Source organism: Ailuropoda melanoleuca, chromosome 14, assembly GCF_002007445.2.
Source record: "Ailuropoda melanoleuca isolate Jingjing chromosome 14, ASM200744v2, whole genome shotgun sequence".
Classification (NCBI taxonomy): Eukaryota; Metazoa; Chordata; class Mammalia; order Carnivora; family Ursidae; genus Ailuropoda; species Ailuropoda melanoleuca.
The window spans coordinates 9,626,104-9,652,630 of record NC_048231.1 but is presented as its reverse complement, the minus strand read 5'-3'; the positions used below and the strand labels follow the sequence as shown (position 1 = coordinate 9,652,630).

The following is a 26,527-nucleotide window of genomic DNA, read 5'->3' as shown; positions in this document are numbered from 1 at the left end:
TTGGTACCACTGCTTTAATTTGTGCTACGGCAACTACAAGTCTACCCATCATTGTGTTTTCGCCATCAGTACAAAAGGCAAATAATGACCTAGTGTAAATATGAAAATAATGACTTTTCACACTCCTGAAAGAGTCTCAGAGACCACCCGCAAGGAGTCTCCAGATCAAATTTTGAGGACCACTGCCATACGTAAGTGTTCCTTAACTTTGATGTCCATCACAATCACCTGTGACCCCAAACTAATGAATCAAATATCTTCATATATTGACAAAGCACCATTACAGGAATTTTAGGGGCACCAAAGGTTGATAATTCCTGGCTTAGATGATATATGATAGATAAAACTAGGATTATAAAAGTGGGGATAAACAGCAGGAGATAGTTAGCAAGAAACCCTATTAAAAATTACAAGTCTTTGCAAATTGATGAAATGCGAAAACACGAAGAAAATTAAATACATCAAAGGTTTTCAGTCTTGATTACTGAAAAAATGGTAATACCATTCAGAGAATGAGAGAAGTCCTGAGAAGCCTGTGAAGGAACTAGAGAAGTAGAGAGAAAACGAATTATTTGTTCCTAATCTTCCTGGACAGAATTAATCCCCCCTTCTTCTATGCACTCACTAAGTGTTGTTTTTATCTCTATTTTTAAACTTACTTCACTCAAAATTTTACTTCATCATGCATTATATTACAGTGAGATGTTTATAGGTCAATCTCCCCACTCAGTAGAAATTAACTTCCTTGAGTGCCTGAATGAGCTTGGGAATGTCAGTCCTGGACTCCAACTGTATGCTCTTAGAAGTGCTACTTAATCTCTCTGGATTCAATTTTATCATGTCTAAGATAAGGATAAAATGATCTACTTTTGAGGGTAACGGTAAGGGTCAGAGATAAATTTTCATTGTAATTAGCATAATGCCTAGCACTAAGTAAAACTCAACAAGTAACAATAATATAATCAATCAGCATAGTCCCAGTTCCCTTATAAGTACTCCTTTCACAGCTAAGAACTTTTTGCGTGAATACAGACCTTTGGTAATTCTCACTGTAAAGTACACCACAGAAAGTTTATTCTTGATTAATTACAGAAATGATAACCTAATTTGTGAACGTAATCATCCAATTTATGCTGCAACAGGCTCATTAAGGCCACTAGAAAAATGGACAAACAAGAAGTACAAGTTTATAATATGCTTTGCCTTTTTGGAATGCTGCATCTAATTCTGCATAAAAAGTAGAAGAAAAAAATTTCAAATAAAATTCCTAGATTGCTAGTGGATTGAATTTATTCATGTTATCCTTAACACTCATATATACAGATAATTTACAATTTATGGCAGAGAAATTAAATTCTTTTCTCTATTCGTGTAACTGAAACACACATCTCCTCTAAAAGACAGCAGTTTGCAAGAGTCACTTCGCAGAGGTTAAAAGAATAGAAGTGCAGTACAAAATGTCATTTAAATGAAACAGAAACAGAGCTGAGGAGAGACTGGGAAGGGGTAATCCTAAGGGAGGTGAAACTCAACTCTCAAAGCCAACTTTCAGCCAGCATTCCTAAGCTTATATTTCCTGACTTGCCAAAAATAACATTAGGGTCTTTTTGACCACAAGCAGTAAGGACTACAGCTTTCGGTTTCATCTAACTATTAAAAAAAAAAACAACAATATATCAAAGTGTGATGAGAATTTTTAGAACTCTGTATCATGATCCAATAAATGCTATTTCCGTTACAATCAGAAATGGTGTGCACTCCCCTATTGTTTCTATACGGCAGGCATGGAGGAGGTTCTAGCTCTTTAGAGAAAGAAAATATAGAGCGTCATATTAGGATGCTTTCAGTTACAAGTAAATAAAAACCCAACTCAAAGTGGCTTAAAGGAACACCTCTCCAGCTTTTGTGTACACATGAAGTATCTAGGGATCCTTATATTAAAATGGAAATTCTGATTTAGTAGTACTAAGGGAGCGACTGAAATTCTTCATTTCCAAGAAGCTCACACGTGATGCTGATGCTGCCAGTCCATGGACCATAACTTCAATACCAAAGACTTAAACCATAAGTAAATACATAGACTAACACATCTGGAAACCCATAGGTAAGACTGTTCAGTAATGTCACCAAGGACCCAAGGCTTTTCTATCTCTTTGCTCTACTACCCAAAATGTCAGCTTCATTCTAAGGTTTAATATTTTCCTCCCTCATCCCACCAAAGCCATCATTTGCTTCTGAATCCACTGCATCAATCTTCTGCTTTTAGAAATCCTGTTACAGTGGGAGATCTTTAAAATCTTTCCCGCATTCTACAAAATGGCTTCCTAAGCTCCTTCATCTATTAGAATTCATATTAGAGTAGAACTATAAAAATAATTTCAAAATACTTTATCAACATAAAATGACAAAGAAATTTATTATTTCAAGATATATAAAATTATAGAATAAGAATAATAATAGTAACAGGGTATATAGTAGTCTAATAGCAAAGTAAGAAATAAATTCATATTGTGGGATATACAAATGAATAAATGAATGAATGAAGAAATACGGCCTTTGGTCTTGTATCTATCAATCTTTTCAAGGAAGCAAGCCTCGTCCCAGGTCAATTTCATAGTACAAAAATTATACCTGAACAAACCGTTAAAAACTAAACTAAACAAACAAACAAATAAAAAATCTTCCCTCTAATAATACAGAGCAACAATTTGCAGAGAAAACGTCTAAAAATGCCATAGCCACATGTCACAAATTCCAAGCATCTACTGTTCAGTTTAAACAAAACTCAGGATCACATAAATGCAGAAAGCAATATCAAAAATGTGGGCTGCCTGGTCTGATCCTTAATGTTGCTCTACTTCACAGAACTCCTAGACTCAGGAAAAGGAATGTTCTTTTAAGATGTACTGTTTGCTAGTAAACAGAAACCAAAGGCTGGAGTCAACTATATAGGCTCAATGCTTGCACAAAGCTGTTCCTAAGAAAAACTTGGCAAACACCTCAGTAATAATTCACTAACAGATGAGACATTTTTTAAAACCACTAATACTAAAGAAATTTGATCATTTTATAGACTGGGCTCACTATTTCATAAGGATCTCATCTTTTATTCAGCATTAACATTATAAAGGAAGAACTATTTCAAAATCAGATCCACAATACACAATACAAATCATCATACAAGACTATCTTCAGATTTAAGTCTATGCTTTTCAACTTGATTTCTAATCGGTCGGTACCTAATCCAAGTTACTGCATAAATCTAGCACTATGCAAATCTAATGAAATATAAAAAATTAAATGATATTATTATTCTCAATAGCCAAGATTCAGAAACAAGCTAAGAGTTTGCCAACTGATAAAGAGATGAAGAAGACATGGGGTCTGTGAATATTATTCAGCCATGAGAAAGAAGGAAATTCTGCCATTTGTGACAACATGGATGAGCCTGGAGGACACTGTGCTACGTGAAATGTCAGACAGAGAAAGACAAATACTTTATGATCTTACTTATATGTGGAATATAAAAAAAAAAGTTTGGATTCATAGAAACTGAGAGTAGAATAGTGGTTAGCAGAAGCTGGAATGGAGGAAATGGAGAAACGTTGGTCAAGAGCACGAGTCTTCAGTTAAAAGATAAGTAAGTTCTAGGTACCTAACTTCCTACAAAAGGAAAAAGAAATATCTCTGGCCTCCAAGAATCTGTTTAACCTGATTATTACTTCCCCTTTAACCTAATAGGTATTTATTTGCCTCATAGAAGAAAAAGTCTGGAAGCAGAGTGTCCAGGGCCAACATCCAATGTTATCAACATCCTTAGCACTTGAGTTTATTACATCATGGGCACAAGATAGTTGCTGCTCCTTCAAGGCAAAAAGGGATAAGCAATGAAGGACCATGCCAAAATACCACTTCCCTTTTATCTGTTAAGTAAAAGCTTTCCTAGAAGCTTCCTTCCCCCCACTAAAAAGCCTTCCCTTATATGTTGTAGCAAACTGTATTTTCGAAATAGGCCACACCAATATATTTATCCCATCCCACATGTTCTTTTCACAGTGTGATACAGATTTCTAAGTGAGAGGTCATGTTTTCTCTCTTTGCATCTGGGTGGGGACTTGTGATGGTGTCAACCAACAGAGTATAGCAGAAGTGATTCTATGTGACTTCTGAGGCAGGGTCATAAAAAGAATGCAGCTTCCATCTGGGGCTCTCTTCCTCAAAAGCTCTCAGAACCCAGTGAACATGTTGAGACCAAGTATAAATGTTACAGCTGGGCCCCTAGCAGACACAAGCATTAAATGCCAAACAGCATGAACAAGTCTTCATAAGATTCCAGGTCCCAGTCTTAGAGTCTTCTAGCTGAGGCCTCAGACATCATGGAGTAGAAATAAGCTGTACGCATTGGCCCTATCTGAATTCCTGACCTATATGAGCAATAATAAAAGATAATCATTGTTTTAAGTCACTACATTTTGGAATAATTTATTAAGCAGCAATAAAGAACTAAAATAGATATCATTGGCCAGAACTGGGTTACATGCCTACGGTCTGCTGCCAAATTACCTGGGAAATTGGGGAACATGACTGCCATGAACTTTTAGCTAAGTTGGGCACACTGCCACTGAAACACAATCAGAGTTCTAGTAACAAGTGGAAGAAGGAAATGAGTATTGGGTAGGCAAATAACAGTACCTGCCGCGACCACTTACTTAAAACTTATTATTTCCTATCTTATGTTGATCTTTTCTTACCTATATGTTTTATATGCACTAATAGAATACAAGAATCTTGAAAGCAAAGACTATTTCATTACAAAATGCTTTCAATGGTGGTTACTCTAAAAATATTAGCTATTTAATTTCTGAAGGGAAATATTTAGGTTACACTTTAGAAAGAACTAGATCCTAAAAACCGTGAGGTTCTGTGCATTTATTTTCAAAATGCACAGAAAAAATTTTATAATTTTTTCTTAGAGTTTTTTTTTTCTTCAGAATAATATCTCTGGGAAAGTGCTGGAGAAACTGAACAAATGAATAAGATTTGAAGATCCTTTTTGGTATACAGACAAATATCAACTGACTCCAGAGTTAGAGTCAGCGCAATGGTATCTGGAAATTCTGCCCAAAGAGGGCCAATAAAGGCACTCGCCCAACCCTTTATGTAGAGATAAACATTGGTATGGGCTAATTAACAATTGCAGAGTACTTTGTAAACATAAATTGTTAAATATTTATTTTTTAGTAATCACACTGATTTATCATGAAATGATAATTTATTTTTAGTAGAGCAGGAACCTCACTGTAACTCCCTAAATGACACTAGCCCTTAAGTACTCCAGACCACTCATGATTTTTACTGAGTCACTGCCTCTATTTCTTTAATAATAAGAATAATAATATAGAAACCAGACATGATTGCAATTTAATTTTAAAATAAACCTTAACACTAGTCAGAAGACATTCCAAAATTTCTATTTTATCTAACTGGAAGTTAAGTGCATTATCTAAATTCAAAAACCCTGATTCAACATTCAAATAACTGAAGCTGAACACAGACACTAATTCAGGTTCAGTTGGTTATGAAAAGATCAACTAATATTCACATAGTACTTCAGAATTTACAGTTCTTTCATAGATATATATATATTCCTATAAAATTATTACATATGAAAGTGCTTTGGGAACTGTAAAAACCTCTATAAAGTTATCTAGCAATATATGTTTATTATTATTCATTTACTAACATTATTAGTAATAATAATATTAAGCCTTATGAAGCAGGAGCTTTTATCCCCTTTTACAGATAAGGATACTAAGGCTCAGGAATGAGAACTGACTGATCTACAATCACAGCTAGTTGAAATGTATTTGGTTCTGAAAATCACATTTTCTGCCTTGAAATTCTAGGTACTTTCCACTGCATCATACTGTTTCTACAAAATGTTTACTTTTCAAAGCATGGTTCCCAGAGACTAGAAGAGAGAGGTAAGGGGAGAGGTCTACTGTTGGACAGAGAACTGTCATTTCCAAGGCTGTAGGGCAGGCCCAGCCCATGTTCTTGGACAACCCAGTAAACTAAGCTAAATATCACAAAGCAAAACAAAAAAAGAGATTCATCCAATATAGTCTAATAAATGAAACCAATTTTAGTAACTTTAAGCTAAGAGCATTAAAAAAAACTTTTCACATTATAACATTTTCAGTATTTCTTTAAAATACTGCACTTTGGTCCTCATAGCTACAAGCATTGCTTTATTCCAGTTCAGGTCAGAGCTGTCCCTCCCTTAAACATATACACTAAAGGTCCTTTGAGTCATGATGCTTATAAAAACTACCTTAAGTTGTAAGTTCCTAGGAACTTTTAATTAAATTCATGAACAGCCAATTTTACTGGACACATCTGGCCATGAAACTAAAATGTCTCCTGTCTAGTCACAGCACGTATTGAGTTTTCATTAAATCTCAAAGCAGAATCTTAGGAGGTTGTCTGTACTTTAGATGTTCCCCAGGAGAGGTCCAAAATACAATTATTTAGGAATTATTTTCCTAAAACAGCATATTTATCCCAGGACTTAAGCTACAAGATTGCCAGTTTGAGCTTGAGAATACAGAAACCCAACAAGTCTTTAGCATATTCACTGGCAGATAAACGGCATTAATTATACTCCTAGCATACATGTATGATTTATATGTAGGTTTAAAAGCAATCAAAGCTGAAAAAGCAATCAAATACTTGCAAGCATGCAAGTATTTCTCTTACTTGAAATAGTGATACCACTCACATAGAGGCACTTCCACACAGCAATCAAGCAAAGTGTGAGACTTTCCATTGAAAAATGGCTTGGAAGAAAGAATTCTGAGTACTAAACAGCTTTTAGTATAACAATAAAAAGCAAGGGAGCAGAATAATTTTTACTGTATTTTAAGAAGCAGTGTTCCACTGTGAATAAGAACACATGCACTGGAATCAGATCTGAGTTCAAACCTTACCCCTTCCACTTACTAGCCGTGTGATTCTGGGAAAGTTATTTAATCCTTACAAGCCTCAATTCCTTCAACTATAAAACAGGAATAATATAACCTACCTCACAAAATTACTTGAAGCATTAAATGAAAAATGTTTGAAATGTACTCACTACGAAACCTGAAACAAAAGTAAATTCTCTATAAGGTGTAGTTATCATTAAGAGCCGCGCAAACTTGTAGATTATTTGCATAAACTAGAACAATTTCAACAACTACTTACTTTTGCCAGTAAACTAATTAACACAAACTCCGAGATACTAAATAAGGTCCTTGATCTTAAAAGGGACTTCAAAACCCAAACATTTATGATCAGAATTTAATTTTAAAATTTAAATTTAAAACTAAATTTTAAAAATTTCAAACCATTATTGATAAGAACAACAGCCTTTGCTCTCTTTCTAACCCTACACATTTTTCTCTCCTAGGACCATGAAAATAGTCTTACAATTAAAGAGCTATCATTTGATTTAAATGTTTTGCTTTTTTTTTTAATGTTTTACTTTTAATAAAACATTTCCCAGCAAAAACTGAATCAACGCGAAGAGAATCAAAACAAATAGGAAAATGTGAAATCGATAAATTATATCTTTTTCAATATTAAGGATAAACAAAAGGCAAAAAAATGCACAGGGAACAAACTATTCAAATGAGAAATATCTAATTTTTCATATCTTCTATTTTAAATTATCTTATTTGTATTGGAAGGCAAAACCTTTAAACAGCTGTTACAGATTTATATAGACTCTTAAATGTATAGAAAAAAATTTTAAATCTTACAAAGTTAATTAAGTGCCTGCTTCAATTCTTAGACTCAATAATGGAAAACATTCTAACTGGGGTAAAGTTTTCTGTTTTAAAACTGAAAGTTAAAACTAATAGTTCAAACTCTATTAAAATTATGAACTATCAGAGGAATAAATTTACTAACTTAATAAACTTGTAACAAGGAGAAACTTAGCATGTCTGACTCCACATTGCTCCTACTTCCTTGCTGCTGTGACCTATAGCTTAGGAACTTCTCATTAGCCCTGTTACATAAGCACGTGAATCATCGAAGGAATTTTGCTCACGGCTAAGATTTGTAAAAACTGCTTTTTCACCCAAAACCTATCTCGCTTGAGAAGATAAGGAAGTATGTACAGAAATGACTATGCTATGCTTAAGATTTACAGGAACACGGCCAGATTCCTACACTGAAAGATCAACTGACCAAGGACAAAGAAGTTACACGATCATCCTCCGATGTCTACAGTCACCTTTTGACTCCCAACTCCCAACACTTCTGAACAGAGAAGGATGTGATCAGAGATATACTTTGAGAAAACTATGTAACAGTGGTATGTACCTATACAGAAAAGAGATAAGCAGGCCAATTAAGACATTGTAGTAATAAGCCCAGAAAGAAGTAGCAAGTGATATTCTTCAATTATGCAAATGATTTCTTAAGGAGTCCTAGACAAATCACCTCATTTGTCTGCATCCTTGTTCTCACATGAAAATTAAAGTTTGCCACTCAGCCACCTTAAGATAATTGGAAAAGTCTACAAACATATCAAGGCATTGTGTAATATATGTAAAATAACACTAAAGACTATATGACCTGCAACTTGCTTTCATTTCTAACTTTTTCTTAGCAACATAACTTTGGAATTATGCTTTTGCTTTATCAGTTTAACCATTGTCTATCTGTCTCCAAAAAAGCACTCTCTTTCTGAATAAGAATGTACAATAAGGATCAAGATTAGACATGATAGAGGCACCTGGCTGGCTCAGTCAGTAGAGCATGTGACTCTTGATCTTGGAGTTGCAAGTTTGAGCCCCACGTTGGGGTGGAGATTACTTAAAAATAAAATCCTAAAAAAAAAAAAGATTAGACGTGATAGAGTTTAAGTAGAGACTATGAAGGTCTAGCTACCTACCTTTATTTCTCTCTGTGTAATCTATAGGACAGAGAAGGGCTACAAAGCTACTTACATAACTGCTAGAAACAGAAAAAGAACAGTGGACAAGATACAGGTTTCCCCCATTATCCAAAAGTACAGCATTCCTATGAAACCTTTCATAACCCAAAAAGGCATAAAGTGAAGAAGCAATTACCATTAATTTATACAGAAGTTTTGAGCGTTCCCAGACCCAAAAAATAATCTGTCTTAGGCTTTTCTGATACCTTAGGACACATCTTGCCAACAGATGCACAAAATAAATGTAGATAAAGCACAGATGCTCACAGACACAGTTCAAAGCTCTGGCAGCCTGATGCTGAAATGCTGAGTGTAGTTAGGGGAGAAGGAGCCGGGGCGGGGGGCGCTGCTCTCCCTGCTCAGGTGTGCGCTGCCTCTATAAGGATTCACTGTAAAACAAATGTTGAATGTTATTTTCACTTCTCATCTTTTTTCATAAAAGTGAAAATCCTCTGAAAATATTTCTTTCAGTTAGCAAAAATACAGACTTTCAAAATGTGGAAGATACCTGTACATATTCCATTCTCTATTATACCAGAAAGCTATCTGTCTCGCACAATTTACTTATTTATAGAAGCCTTAAGGACATTGTTTATCTTTATAACCTTACAGTGCCTTGCACAGAGTTCTGTACACAAAGGCTGAAGATGGAATTAAAAATAAAAAGAAGAAGAGAGTCAGAGATCCAAAGAATAAGTGAGTTAACCAGGCAGTATGAGGGTCCAGGCAGTAACAGCATTCATCAAAAAAACAGCTAGAAGAGGATACAATGGTAAGACATGGTTTTTCCATCCGAGAAAATTATAGCTTTGTGAAAAAGAATATTTGGAGGAAAAATAAAATATACCAAGCATCTGGAATGAGGTAACTACTCAAATTAATAATTAATGGCTACCTTTTACTGAATGTGTCAAACATTGTGCAAAGAACATTACAGACATTATCTCATTTAATCCTCACACCCCCATGAGTCAGATATTATTATCCCTGTTTTTCAAATGGGAAACTAAGAGCTGGAGCTAGGATAAATAACTTACTCAGGGTCATAAAATCAGTAAACAGTAAGACTATGATTCAAACTAACATCTAACTCCAAAGTCACTCTTAACCACCAGGAACCCGGATGATGACACTGCAGGTGATGGGAAGTAATCAGGTACTGAATAGCTTTTGAAAATGTAGCGAGCCAGATTTGCTGAAAGATGACAGGTAGTGTGAGGTAATATCTATAGGACCAGATGACTAAATGCCTTAGCAAAAGTAAATCCCCTTCTGGCCACTACTTTCCTTCTCTAGATACAACTAATAGCATTCCTTTATGAGCTGCCAGAATCAATTTATGCATATAAAAGCACCCCCAAGCTGCTCTTTTTTTTAAACTTTTTATTTTGAACTAATCTTAGACCCACCAAACAAGTTGCAAAAAGAGTTCCTATATGCCCTTCAAACACCCTCTCCTAATGTTTACATCATATACAACCATAGTACAATTACCAAACCAGTAAGAGTAATGCAATACTAGTGACTAATTTTGCCAGTTTTGAGCAATTACAAAGCTTCCATAAATATTCTTGCATGTATCTATAGATGCCCTGGGTGTCAGAGGTCCCCAGGTCTACTCTCTGGGAGTCCGAAAGGACTCACAGGTCTCAGAAAAGCTGTTACACTCAGTGACAGCATATTACAGCAAAAGGATACAGGCTGAAATAAGCAAAGAGAAAAGGAGCATGAGCAAAGTCCAGTAGAAGTCAGGCACAAGCTCCCAGGTGTCATCCCATAGTGGGGTAGCATGGATGTGCTTAATTCTCCCAGCAACGATGCATGACAACACATGCAAAGTGGTGTCAACCAGGAAAGCCTGCCCAAGTCCTGGTGCCCAGAGGTTTTGCTGGGGGTCAGTCACAAGGCATCCAGGACCTGCATGACTAACCACAGCTTTCAGATTCCAGTAGCCAGAGCAAAATAGATGTTCACCATAAATCAAATTGTTTGCATTAACTATCTGATCCAACTGGTATTGTGCAGGCCAAGGCCTCAGGCACACAAAAACACTCTTTGTAGAAAGAATATTCCAAGAGCTCAGAATTTGTCTCCCAGGAGCGAGCCAAGAGCCAATCTTGAAGACAGGCCTTTTTCAGGAACCCACACCATCTGAGTTAATCCTTTCCTACACAACCTGTGAGTGCATTTCTGGGATCTCACTCATTTTAACAACGGCATGATACTGTATTATCTGGATGCACCACCACTAATTTAGCCAATTACCTACTTATTAACCTTCAAGCTATTTCTAGCTTTTGGCTCCTCTCAACAATAAAAACAAAGTTTTAGAAATTATAAAGCTACACAAAAGAAAATATAATTTTCTGGAATTACTGTCACTGACTAATAAATAAAGGTTTAGTCTAGAGTATGAACTTCAGTCACCTGAGTGAATAAAGGGTAGCTTTAAGAATAACCTGATTTCAAATATGAGTGAGCAAACAGAAGGCACTTGTGGAAAAGAAAAAAGTTGTAAAGGACTTTTCTCATCTCATAGAAGTCCTATGGTGTTTGCTTTCAGTAGTTAATAGGAAAGTAACCAAAGTAAACCAAAAATTACATGATTTCTAAAAAAGCATACAATAACATTACACAATAACAAAATATAACTCTAGAGTTTGGTAACTTTTTTATATACATCTAGAGTCCAGGATTCCTATTTTGCAATCAGAGTAACTTCATCAGGCTTTCACCATAAATGCAAATACTAAATTTTTATGTTAATGATAAGAATAAAGGTCAAAATTAGAGGTACATACACTCTCCTCTATCCTACAAGTCATAAACATAATATTCCAATTTTGTAACTAATAAAACCTCAACTATTTTAAATGTACTGACTTAGCTTCCTATTTTTTAATTTTTTAAGCTTTCATTTAAATTCCAGTTAGCTAATATATAGTGCAATGTTAGTTTCAGATGTAAAATTTAGTGATTCAATACTTCCATACAACATATTTTTTAAATTTTTAATATCTATTAATATCTAAGATAAGGTATAATCTTACAAGATTAAACCTACTTTGCACGATGGGACAGCTAAAGGTAAAAAGAAAGAAGTCCTGGCCCATATGAAGTTTACCATTAAGCTGAGGGAAAAAAAAAAGAGAGACTTTTTTTTATGCTTTTGTCGAATAATAATTAAAAGTTTAACCTTATATGTGCCTCACTTAAAACAAAAACAGAAACAAATAATTTCCACCAGTTAATGGTTTTAAACACTTATATCTTAAAATAAGAAAATGGGGGTGCCTGGGTATCTCAGTCAGTTAGGCATCTGCCTTCCTGGGTCATGATCTCAGGGTCCTAGAATCTAGCCCACATCAGCTCCCTGCTCAGTGGGGAGCCTGCTTCTCCATCTTCCTCTGTCCCTCCCCTCTGCTCACATGTGCATGTGTGCTCTCTCTCTCCCTCTCAAATAAATAAATAAAATCTTAAAAAATAAAATAAAGTCCCACAAGTTCTTTTTTTTTTTTCGTTTCTCTTGCCTTTGGAGATGTGTCATGAAAAAGTTGCTGTGGCCGATGTCAAAGAGGTTGCAGCCTATGTTCTCCTCAATGATTTTGACGGATTCCTGTCTCACATCGAGGTCTTTCATCCATTTGGAGTTTATCTTTGTGTATGGTGTGAAGATATTTGCAAATGACACTATAGATAAAAGACTGGTATCCAAGATCCACAAAGAACTTCTCAAACTCAATACACGAGAAACAAATAATCAAATCAAAAAATGGGCAGAAGATATGAAACAGACACTTTTCCAATGAAGACATACAAATGGCTAACAGACACATGAAAAAATGTTCAACATCATTAGCCATCAGGGAAATTCAAATCAAAACCACATTGAGATACCACCTTATGCCAGTTAGAATGGCAAAAATTGACAAGGCAGGAAACAACAAATGTTGGAGAGGAAGTGGAGAAAGGGGATCCCTCTTACACTGTTGGTGGGAATGCAAGTTGGTACAGCCACTCTGGAAAACAGTGTGGAGGTCCCTTAAAAAGTTAAAAATAGAACTACCCTATGATCCAGCAATTACACTACTGGGTATTTACCCCAAAGATACAGACGTAGTGAAGAGAAGGGCCATATGCACCCCTATGTTCATAGCAGCACTGTACACAATAGTTAACTGTGGAAGGAGCAGAGATGCCCTTTAACAGATGACTGGATTAAGAAGATGTGGTACATATATACAATATATACAATAAAATATTACTCAGCCATCAGAAAGAACGATTACCCAACATTTGCAGCAACATGGACTGGAGGAGATTATGCTAAATGAAATAAGTCAAGCAGAGAAAGACAATTATCATATGGTTTCACTCATTTATGGAACATAAGAAATAGCAAGAAGATCGCTAGGAGAAGGAAGGGAAGAATGAAGGGGGGGTAAACAGAAGGGGGAATGAACCATGAGAGACTATGGACTCTGGGAAACAAACTGAGGGCTTCAGAGGGGAGGGGGGTGGGGGACTGGGATAGGCCAGTGATGGGTATTAAGGAGGGCACATATTGCATGGTGCACTGGGTGTTACACGCAAATAATGAATCATGGAACACTACATCAAAAACTAAAGCTCTACTGTACGGTGATTAACATAACATAATAAAAAATCAGTATAAAAATAAATAAAATAAAATAAGAAAATAAGAAATACACATATTTTCATTCATTTTTCTGTAAACAGCTTTAAACACTTAACGAACATTAATATTTCAAAAGAAACCTTGTTATGCAATAAATTAGAGCAACGCATATTCTCAAAACACACATAATCAAGAACATAGATGACAACAACAGAAAAACTGCTTATAATCACATCTCAGTAAAATAACTTGGATTTTAACAACAACTTTCAATGAAAATAAGACTTTTCCTTCTTTGACTGTTTAAAGAGTAAACCCGATTTTTTTCCGATATACCACTTTTCTAAATACCGTTAACTGGTACTAGGTCCCATATACTAGAAAATATTTATACAATATCAAGAAACGAAGGTAGAACAAGGTAGAGGGGAAAAAGATAAAAAACTTTAATGCTACTCATACACCAACAACCGAAAATTCATTTAATTCTCTGAAACAGTAAAAATTTACACCTTAGCATTTTGTGCATTTTTTTTTTTTTTGCATCTGGGTTGGCTTGTTCAAAAATACAAATCTGGGGGCGCCTGGGTGGCACAGCGGTTAAGCGTCTGCCTTCGGCTCAGGGCGTGATCCTGGCGTTATGGGATCGAGCCCCACATCAGGCTCCTCTGCTGTGAGCCTGCTTCTTCCTCTCCCACTCCCCCTGCTCGTGTTCCCTCTCTCGCTGGCTGTCTCTATCTCTGTCAAATAAATAAATAAAATCTTAAAAAAAAAAAAAAATACAAATCTGAAGCTTTTTTGAAGAAGCATCTTGAAGGTTAAAGTCCTTTTATCTAAGCAATGTATTTTTATTGCCCTTTATTCAAATAGCTTATAAAACTCTAGGATGGAAAACAAAGCAAGTTAACAAAAGAACACAGCTAACACAGCATACTATAAAGGCCAAAAATAAAAAACAGGGCAAGAATGTCAGCAGTAAGCATAAAAATCAAATTATGTTTAAAAAGATAAAAATTTTTAAATGGATACAAACATTATATGTATGTAGTAAGAATATTTTCATAAGCCTTAATTATAATTTTTTAACTTTTCAGGTCCCTTCATGACACTCTTAAAATTAGGTCCCTCTTACTTAGGCAACAGGTACATGTTCTAGTAACCCATACTATTACTTATCATCATTTAACCAATTACTTTCCTTATTCAGCTCAAGAGAGAAAACTTTACTTTCAGCCCCTCTTTACACAAGCTGAAGTTAATATAAAACTCTGTGTTATTATTTCAAAGTCCCATATACGCTCTTTTAAAAATTGAGATATAAGTGACATTGTATTAGTTTCAGGTGTACAATATGATTCAATAATTATAATTTTATTAGCTGTAACTTCCTAAATATTACTTGTCCGCAGTATGAGGCTCTGGAAATCAGAGAAATAGAAGACACAATCCTGTCTTTAAGAGGTTTACAGTTCATTATCATTCTGTAGGTCTCAGGATAAAAAGATAATCCTACAGTAGAAAAAAATCCCAGAACCAGCATCCAAAAACAACTTGCATTCTACCCACTCTCTGTCCTCTCCTATGCTAAGTATCCTTGAACAAGTCAGGTCACTCACTACTCAGCCTCAGTGTCATTTGTAAAATGAAAGGGCTGATCTAAGTGATCTTTAAGGTCCTTTCTGGCAAGAAATCCTATTATTTTAATCTGACACATAATTTATAATATGTATAATAACTATGCTGCCTATGGTAATTAGAAGTCAGTGATAAACAGGCAACATAAATAACAATAAAACCACAATTTATTTTATACAAGCAATATTTAAATTCTTCTCTCATGTTATTTTCAACCAGTATCTATAAACACTTTCAGAGCTTTCTGTTTTTTTCCACTATGGACACACTTTAAAAAGACAAAGTTTCTACATCATACATCCCAATAGCCCAATGTCCCTTACACCTCCCCAATAAACATCAGGAAATAAGACTCTGCAAGACTAATACGACTGCATCTCTCAAACTACAGTCTATAAATATATTCAATGGTCTGTAAATTCTGAGAATTTTTAACTTTTATGTTTTCATTTCAATGATGGCCTGAAAATATTAGCATAGACACTTTATAATTGAAAACTGCCACATGATGTCAATGTCTGTTTTCAATCAAGTGATGCCAAGTAGTATCACCTTAATTATCAGGGACTAAGGAGAAAAGAGCAATGGCAGACTTTAAATGTATATGCATTCACACCCAGGTGAGGGCCAAATGATGTCACCCTTTCCAAACAGAAGAAGGTTCTTTAGTAGCTCAAATAGAGAAAAGAGGTGGGAAAGTTGAGTCATCACATGAACTACACTAGAATATATATATATTCCAAAAGAACCTGTACCATAAGTTAACTTATTTATATTACAAGCAATAATTTGATATAGCAAATTACCATCTATAAGAGTAACTAATTTGAATAGTACTGTGTTGTTTGTAAATGCAACCCACTTTTATGGTTTCATAGTGTGATTTGATATGAAAAGTTATTAGCTTGTTTATAATTCTATTTCTGTGATATTAAAATAAAACTAAAGTCAATAATGGGAGTTCATGAGACTATTACTTGCATTTAAAATTGGGTCAATGCCTTAAACTAGTTTGAGGAAACACTGCTTTTATGAGCAACTGCTCTATTCCCTTCCTCCTAATTCCATAAACTTCTGGACTTGTGGTAACACCAACCCTGGGTGCTTAGCCTAGGAAGAAGGGAGAAGGGCCCAGATCAGGAGTTGATAAACTATGACCCACGGGTCAAATCTGGCCCTTCATCTGTTTTTGTAATCAAAGTTTTACTGAACCACAACCATACCCATTTGTTTGCAAACGGTTTATGGCTACTTTCAAGCTATAATGGCAGAACTAAGTCGTTGCCACAGAAACAGCACAGCCCACAAATCATAAAATATTATTATCTGGCCCTTTACAGAAAAAATATGCTGACCAGTGGCCCACATGAGCTAACAGAGCAAAATGAGAATGGTCCCACCGGCATTTGAAAGTCCTGGAGCAAGCAAGTGGGAAACAAAGTATTACTGTCTCTGGAAGAGACAGTAAGATTCTCTCAACTGTAAAATGAAGATGTTAAATATTAGTTATAAGCTTACAGCATTTTTCAACTGATCATTTGTTAAGCTGTATGTGAGGCTCTGTGCTAAGTATTTAATTTAATGCAAAAGAACAACCAGTTTCTACCATCAGGGGAAACTTTTTTTTTTTTTAAGTATCATCCTCTAAATTATTTTTTTTTAAGTTTATTTACTTAAGTAGTCTCTACCCACAGCGTGGGGCTCAAACTCACAACCCTGAGATCAAGAGTCTCATGTTCCTCTGACTGAGCCAGCCAGGCGCCCCACCCTCTAACTTTTCTAAGGATCCACTGAAGACTATCACTAAACCGTGGTTTTAAAGTTGGGCAAGTCCCACTTCATACATTAGGAAACCGAAAGACGTAAAAGTTAAGTTACAGTTATACAGCCAGTAAATGGAGGAGTCTAAACTCTTAATGAGGTCTGTTTGACTCCAAACCCCATGCTAAAAACTACTGTAAACTACAATTCATCTAATATTGTAAAAGTCTGTGAGGAGAAAAATTCTTCTCACTCAAAATCCACCAGCAAGTAAAAACTATCTTTGAGGTAAGTTTTGGCATAATTTTTCAGAGACAGCCTCCACAGACATTAAAAAAAAAAAAAAAAAAGGGCATTAAAAACTGTGTGTGTGTGTGTGTCTCCTCTACTTGCTGACCTGAAATCCTGTGAACCAGAACAGTGGCTGCCACTATTGATCACACATCAAAACAAAACTTACCCTAATGTGTCTTTACTAAGGTATATCAAAGTCTACTGTCCTAATGCTTTACATACATTTAAAAACATTTATAAAATATAAGTTTTAGAGGTAAAAAGTAAATATGGATGTTTCCAATGTTTTATTCCAATACCCCAATGTATCATCTTACGTCCACCATATGAACACACTGTTTTGGAGATTGATGAAGAAGACAACGCCTTCCCTTCAGCAAGTAGAGATAAGACTTGAAACGCAAATGAACCAGAGATCTAAGATGAAATAAATGAAAATAAATTTGCTGAAATGGTGTAAATGGTTTGTTTCTTGTTAGAGGAAAAGGACTAGAATATAGGACTGCACCACAGTGTGGTGGTTGTTGGAATTTGCAGAAGCGTAATTGGCAGCAAAAATCCAACTTGGTGACTCCATCAGACTTGTCTCTACTGCATATTCTCTGAGCAATTATTTATGGCTCTCATAACAGTATCAATAAATTAGATACACCAGGATAATGGACACTATGTATTTTTTTTTATATTGGGTTTCGTAGGTTGCCATATTATAAAATAAATGCTTCCTAATTTGAATACACTTAGCATAGTACAAGTTTACCCCTTTTCAAGGCTGCAAGACTACCCATATTGAATCAAATAGTCTTCTTCTGTAGACAATGAAACAAATGGATCTAGTCAAATACATCTAACGTGTACACAGGATTAAGGCATCCCAGTAATATCAAGGGGATGAACATTAATGTTATTCTCTGTCACCTAAACTTTCAAAGGAATCATGTTTATGAAGTCCCAAGAAATTAAATAATTATGGAAACACTTCAACTAAGTAGTAAAAATAGACCATGTGTCTACTGAAAACTTGTATCTGCTACCATTTTGTTTTAAGACAGGAACATGAGGAGCACCTGGGTGGCTCAGCTGGTTAAGCATGTGACTCTTGATTTTGGCTCAGGTCATGATCTCAGGGTTGTGAGATCGAGCCAATGTCAGGCTCCGTACTGGGTGTGGAGCCTACTTTTAGGATTGTCTCTCTCCCTCTCCCTCTGCCCCTCCCACCCTCTTCCTCTCTTAAAAAATAAACAAACAAAAAATAAGACAAGAATATAAACTGAAGCTTAAAATATAATGATATACTTTATTAGTGTCCCAAATATTGTGAAATCAATCTAATATTTCACAAACATCATAAAAGAGAAAGCTGTATAAGTCCTTAGTGTGATCAATCATAAAAAGCTTTAAAAAGATGTTAGTATAACAAAATGTCAGAGAGGAAAATGGCCCTGCCTTGGTCTTCTGCAGCTCACACATGCTCTGGATATTCTCCTAAGTTACTACCTGAACACCTCAAAACTTTGAAAGAGGATCAAGTCACCCATAGCCACCAAATGTCAGAACTTTAACACACTTGGGGGCCCTAAAAGTCCCTAAAATTTAGAATTTTATGTGCTATATACTACTCCTTCTTCATCCCATTAAAAAAAAGAAAGTTAGTGAAGAGTATATCCTATATAAACTACTCCAAAGAGCTTCTTTTTGTGACTTCCCACAAAACTAATAAAATATCTAGATCTAAATCTCGATTGAGATCATATCTTGTTATACAACACTAATGAAGAAAGAAAAAAAGAAGACCTTGAGAGAACAGTTTTTCTTCAACCCTGAGGGAGGACGTTTCTTCTTACGTGCTTATGAATAAATAAATCATCTCCAGAAAGAAGGCATGAATTTACAATACAAGTTACTGATTTAACTTTTGAGGTTAAAGCTATCTGAACTCAAACTGAGACATTTCAGCTTTTTAGAAATTCGCCTCTGCATTAAGGATTACTATATTTCCAGCAGTTGTTAATGTGCTGGCAGTGTTCACAAACTGTCCAAATATAATTAACTTTATAGACAAAGGTATTAGTTAAAAAAAAAAAAAAAGGAAAAGGAAACATGTTTCAGAAAGAATTAGCAAGAGGCTAAGGATCAGTTAGGTTATGTTTCTTACCTATAAGTCTTCAGCAACTTGCTCCTATAACTCAACTGGAAAAAACCTACAAAACTGATTTTGAGGCCAGTATAATACAACATGAAATAAAACTTCAACAACTTGATATTGTCCCATAAATTCTGAAGACAACAGCAATTTTTTAAAAGGAAGGCTATTAGGCCACAGCTTGAACAGCCAAAATAAAGCTAACTGATTAAACACACTTGGTAACTCTCTTTTCCTTGAGGTAACAGAAAGTTAAAATCAGAGAAGAAAGTTCTGAGTCATAAGAGATCTAGCGTAAATGTTTCATTTGCTTTTTGTTGTTGTTTCTTGAGGAAAAAGTAACATATAACTTTAAAAACACACCCTGTTTGGGTGTACAGTTCTGAGTTTCAACAAACTTACACACTCATGTAGCCACAGCACAATCAAGATATTGACCATTCCCATCATGCCAAAAAGTTTCCTCATACCCACTTGTAATCAATCTCCTCACCTTCCCACCCTGAGCCCCTGAAACCACAAACCTGATTCTCACTTCCATAGCTTTGCCCTTCGCAGAATGTCATAAAACAAATCACATAAAATGTAGCCATTTGAGTCTGGCTTCTTTCAATGCATTTGAGACTCATCCCTGTTGTTTATATCAGTAATTTGTTCTTTTTTATTGCTGAGTGGTATTCTGCTATATGAATATTAAATTACTTGAATATGAATTTCTTTATCCATTCACCAGCTGATAAATATTCATGTTGTTTGTGGTGTTTGGTTATAGTGAATAAAAGTACTAAAAGCATTTTCATACAGATTTTTGCAGGAATATAATTTCTTTGCTTAAAAGAAAAGAATACCTAGGTGAAAGACTGTTGGGTCACATAATTAAAATGTTTAACTTTGCGGGGTGCCTGGGTGGCACAGCAGTTAAGCGTCTGCCTTCGGCTCAGGGCATGATCCCGGCGTTATGGGATCGAGCCCCACATCAGGCTCCTCCGCTAGGAGCCTGCTTCTTCCTCTCCCACTCCCCCTGCGTGTTCCCTCTCTCGCTGGCTGTCTCTATCTCTGTCAAATAAATAAATAAAATCTTTAAAAAAAAAAAATGTTTAACTTTGCAAAAAAACACCAAAGGGCTTTCCAGAGTGGCTACGCCATTTAGCATTTCCATCAGCATGGATGAGAGTTGGAGCTCCTCTACACCCCATCAGCATCTGGCATAGTCGGGGTTTTGGGTTTTGTTTTTGAACCATTCCAATAGGTGTGTAGCAGTATTTCATTATGATTTTAATTTGCATTTCCCTAACAACTAATGATTGAGTATCTTTTCACATGCTTATTTGCCATCTGTATATCTTCTCTGAAGTGTTTATTTACATCTTTTGCCCATTTAAAAAATTAGACTGAGTTTTCATGGTTCTTTATAATTCTAGTTACTAGTTCTTTAACATAGAAGTTATACAAATATTAACTGCCAGTCTGTGGCTTATCTCTTCATTTTCTTAAGAGTGTCTGCAAAGAGTAGAAGTGTTAATATATTTTACAGTTCATGTTCTTTGTATCATAAAGAAATCTTTGCCTTGCTCAAAGTGACAAAGATTTTCTTCTGGAAGTTTTATAGTTTCAGGTTTCATGTTATCATGGATGATCCATTTGGAATCAGGTTTGTGTAATGGTGTGAAGAATTGGTCAAGGTTTGTTTTTTACAAACAGATATCCAATTGTTCTAGCACCATTTGCTGAAAAACTATCGCTTTTCCATTAAATTACCTTACCTTCTTTGTTCAAAATTAATTGACCATAATCTATTTATTTTCTGGACTCTATTCTGTTCCACTGATCTGGGAATCTACCCTATCACCAATGTAACACTGTCTTAATTACTGTGGCTTTATAGTAAGTCTTGAAGTCAGAGAGTGGAAGTCCTCTATATTCCCCTTTTTATAAATTGTTTTGGCTATTCTCAATCTTCTGCTTTTCCACATAAATTTCACAGTTGTCTTGTTGATTTCTACCAAAAAGCCTACTGGGATTTTAATTGGGATGTGTGTTAAATACATAGAGTCATTTGGAAAGAAACGACATCTTGACAGTATTGAGTCTTTAGTCCATAAGCATGACATGTTTCCATTTATCTAGGTCTTCTCTGATTTCTCTCATCAATGTTCTGTAGTTTTCAGCATAAAAATATTACATATATTTTGTCGTACTTATCACTAAGTATTTCATGTTCTTGGCGCTCTTATGAAAGGTACAGCTTTTCCATTTCAATTTCCAATTGTTCATTACTAGCATATAGAAAAACAAGTGATTTCTGTATAACCCACATCCTACAACCATGCTAAAATCACTTGTTAGAGCTAGTAGTTTTCTTTTTTTGTGTAGAATCTTTCAGTTTTCTACTAAAATTATATGATCTATGAATAAAGACAGTCTATTTCTTCTTTCCAAACTTGAATGTACTTAAATTATTTTTCTTGCCATATTATACTGGCTAGGATCTACAGTACATTGCTGATTAGAAATGGTAAGATTGGGCTATCTTATCCTTGCTCCCAGTCTTAGGAAGAAAGCTTGTATCTTACCACTAAGTGTAACTTAAGTATGATGTTAGCTGAAGCTTTTTGTAGATGCCCTTTATTAAGTTAAGAAAGTTGCCTTCTACTCCTGCTTTGTCGAGAGTTTTCATCATGAATAGCTGATGAATTTTGTTGACTGGCTTTCTTTCCTGCATCTACTGAGATGATCCTTTTGTTTTTTTTAATATGTTGATGTGATGGATTTTATATTTTAATGTTGCATTCAAAATTTACCTTGCATTCCTGAAATAAGCTCTACTCAGTCCCTTCTCATTTATTGCTGGATTTAATTTGCTAATACTTTGTTAAGAATTTCTGTCTTTATGTTTATAATGGACATTGGTCTGTAGTTTTCTTGTAAATTTTCTGGAAGACTTGTATAGAATTGTTATTTCTCCTTTAAATGTCTGGTACAACCCAGAGGCGGGGGAGCCGACACCCTGCAGAGCCGGGGGAGCTGAGCAGAGGAGCCGCGGGGAGCCACCCTGAGCAGCCAGCTCACCCGCGCCCCCTCCCCCCCGCCCCAGGCAGCGAACCCCCTGTTGAGCCCAAGGAGCTGCTGGCTGTGCTGTGGGGACACAGAGTGGCTCAAACGGCCAGCCGCAGGGACAGCCTCTCTTCCCTGAGCCTTCTCTGGCTTACCCTTGTCACCTCAGCATGTTTCCTAGTGGGGCTGCTATTGACCCGATATCCCTAAATCTATATCCTGTAATGTGACTGGTCTCTTAGATGATAATAAAGAACTATGATGATCTCAAAAAATAAAAAATAAAAATAAAAAAATAAACGTCTGGTACATATTACCAGTAAAACCATTCGAACCTAGAGTTTTCTTTGTGAGATTTTTAACTACAAATTCAATTTTTTAACAGATATGGGATGATTTAAGTTATCTACTTCTTCTCAGTAAGTAGTTTGTGTCTTTCAAAGCATTTGTTCATTTCATCTCAGTTAACAAACTTAATGGAATAAAGCTATTCATAACATTCTCGTATTATCATTTAATGTCTATAGAATCTATAGGGATAGCGCCTCTCTCATTCCTGATATTACTAATTTGTTTTTTCTTTTTCTCTTGGTCAGTTTGGGTAAAGTTTTATCAATTTTATTGGTCTTCTCAAAGAACTAGCATCTTATTTCATTGATTTTTTTCTCCATTGTTTCTGTTTTCAACTACACTGATTTCTGCTCTTTATTATTTCCTTCTGTCTATGTTGGGTTTAATTTGTTCTTCTTTTTCTATTTCTTACAAGCTTAGATCATTGATTTATAATCTTTCTATCTCATACAAGCATTTAATTGTATAAATTTCCCTGTAAGCACTGACTTAGCCACATTTCACAAATTTTGAGATGTTGTATTTTCATTTTGATTTACTTGAAAATATTTTCTAAGTTCTCTTGTGATTTATTCTTTGACACATAGGTTATTTAGAACTGTTTTGCTTAATTACCAAATATTTGGGGATTTTCTAGATATATTTGTATTAGTGATTTCTAATTTAATTCTTCTAGTGGGTCAAAAAACATACATTGTACCATTTCAACCTTTTAAATCTGTTCAGTTTTATTTTATGGCCCAGAGTACTGTCTATCTTGGTGAATATCTCATGTGTACTTGAAAGAAATGCATTTTGGGGCACCTGGGTGGCTCAGCCATTAAGCATCTGCCTTCGGCTCAGGTCATGATCCCAGGGTCCTGGGATCAAGCCCGGCATCGGGCCCCCTGCTTGGCGGGAAGCCAGCTTCTCCCTCTCCCACTCCCCTTGCTTATGTTCCCTCTCTCGCTGTCTCTCTCTGTCAAATAAATAAATAAAATCTTTAAAAAAAAAAAAAAAGAAAAGAAAAAAGAAATGCATTTTCTGCAAGCAGCGAGTGGAATGTTTTGTAAATGTCAATTAGATCAAGTTGGTTATGTTACTCAGGTCTTCTGACTTTCTGGATTTAATTTGCTAACATTTTGTCTATTTTATCAATCACTGAGAGAGAAGATTGAAATCTTCATGCATGCAGGCATCCTTGCATACATATACAATGTGACAATCAAAATTAAGTACCAATTATACTTTTAAGTTTTTCCCCACTTATTAAAAAAAGTATGTTCACTGAAAAGAAATTTTAAAATTCTATAAAGTACTCATCCCACCACTAAGGTGATTTTACTCTTTACTCTTATTTGAATGAAATGATATCTAGAGTGTCAAAGTACCAGGCATGTTCCTGGCCCTATCCACCATCTTAGATCCACAGACAGAGGGCAGGCTGGAATGCTTGGCTTCCTGCCCACTGCTCAGAGGCCATCAGACGTTCATTTATTGTAGTTCTACTAAACTGAAACAGAATCTTTTCTACTTCCTGACTTTCTGATACTATATAGATCTCTAAAGATTTTTCCAAGCTTAAGAATCTTAAGAATTCTTTTTCTTCCCATAAGATGCCACTGTAATCTGAGTACAGCTCCTATATGATAAGACATTCTGCTATCTAATATTGTGTTTTATTACTATTAGAAATAATAAACAATATTAAAGATAGGATCAAAATAAGGATAAAAGCAAATATTAAAAATTTAAGGTAGTACCAATATATATAAGATTAACTCAAGTCCAAAGAGAAAAACAATATCTGCAATTCATTCATTTGAAAATATTTACTGAGTGGCTACTGTGTGTTAAGCACTGTTCCTGCTGCTGAGAATAAAGTAGTGAAGAAAGTAGACAGTCCCCATGACCACTCTATGGGGTGGAGGAGACACACACACACTCAACATAAATATATAACATGCTAGAAGGTGAAAACTGTAACAAAGAAACATAAAGCATAATAAGGGAGATGGGGAGGCAGGGAGAGTGGTTAATACTTATATGGTCAGGAAACTCCTCATTAATAAGATGACAGGAGAGAAGAAATCATATGGATATGCACAGGGGAAATATTCCAGACTGAGGAATAACAAACACTTCTTGAGGTGGGAATGTTTGTCAAAATGTTTGAGGAACTATAAAGAAGCACATGGTCTGTGATTTTGAAAGGGATAATAAATTAGATAGCAACATACTGTTTTCAGCTAGTTAGTTCCATGTGGAGTTGCCTATTCAAAGTACAGCTTAAAACTTAAAAGTTCATGGGGGCGCCTGGGTGGCACAGCGGCTAAGCGTCTGCCTTTGGCTTAGGGCGTGATCCCGGTGTTATGGGATCGAGCGCCACGTCAGGCTCCTCTGCTGGGAGCCTGCTTCTTCCTCTCCCACTCCCCCTGCTTGTGTTCCCTCTCTCGCTGGCTGCCTCTATCTCTGTTCAAATAAATAAATAAAATCTTTAAAAAAAAAAAAAAACTTAAAAGTTCATGATTTTTCATTTAAATGAGGTAATTACGCTAAGAAAATTCCCACACTTCCTAAAGGATTTTTCAAAATCCTTCTAAAACCAATACTAACTTGTCACAAAAACCACTACCATCCTGTGTTACAGAAGTGCATATTATATTCTGCATTTATCTCTAAAGAGAAAAACAAAGGCAAAGAGAGAGAGATATGGAAATAATAAGAACCTACTCTTTCAGAAGGCACTAATAAAAACAAAGAAAAGCAAAGCTCTTTTCTCACTCAGGAAAATAAATTACTTCAGAAAAAAACTGAAAAACATTAGCCTACAATTACTGTTTAAAAGCAAATAAATACAACTTTTAAAAAGTGGATTTTCATATTTTACATAGGATTAAATCAAGCAACCAGTATGAATTAATAAAATAAGTATACATACTTAACTTTTCCATTCAATCAAGTAACCCTACAAAATATTTTTAAATTCCGTTGGCCAGGGAGAACATGGATTTGGATTTATCATTTTAACCAACTACAATAAAATTTAAAAGATGAGCGTCATCCGGGATAAACTTAACAGCCCTTGACTTACCAGGAATTACATCACATAATCCAAAATATGAATTAAAAAGCCATTAAGAAATGTAGAACTTTTTATATGCCACATTTTCTCCTTTGACTTCTTGCTTGGGTTTATAAATCTCAGAGGCTGTGTGGTAGTTTAAAATCTTGGTACACATTACAGAGACCCAAGCTTTTAATTTTCCAAACACGAATCTAAAAATTATAAAATCATAACTAAATCTTATCTCAGTTTAAGGAATTTTCTTATCTTCTGTTGAGATGATGTCCAGCTAAAATGGAAAAGCCTGACAATACTAAATGTTGCTGCGGCCGCAGAATAAGCAGAACTCTCCAATGCACTGTTAATGGGAAAGCAATCCGAACACACACCTTGTAGCTTACCCACCACAAACCCTTGCAAGATACCTGCATCTTCAAATTTACTCATCACAATCCCCAGTATGGAAAGTGGGGTCAATGGTAGTCTCTCAAGGTCTCCATTACTATCACTCCCAATGCTCTAAAATATGATAGTCAACCTCTGGCCATTTGGAGCAAAGCAAATCCTACGGAGTACAAGACAGCACCAAACATAATAACATAATATCTAAATCTAAAA

At 35.4% G+C, this 26,527-nt stretch overlaps 1 protein-coding gene across 16 annotated transcripts in view; it reads right to left on the bottom strand.

The window, feature by feature from the left end:
* Positions 1–26,527, bottom strand: part of RAD51B (RAD51 paralog B) — a 623,368-nt gene that overhangs the window by 556,156 nt on the left and 40,685 nt on the right. The window lies entirely within an intron of this gene.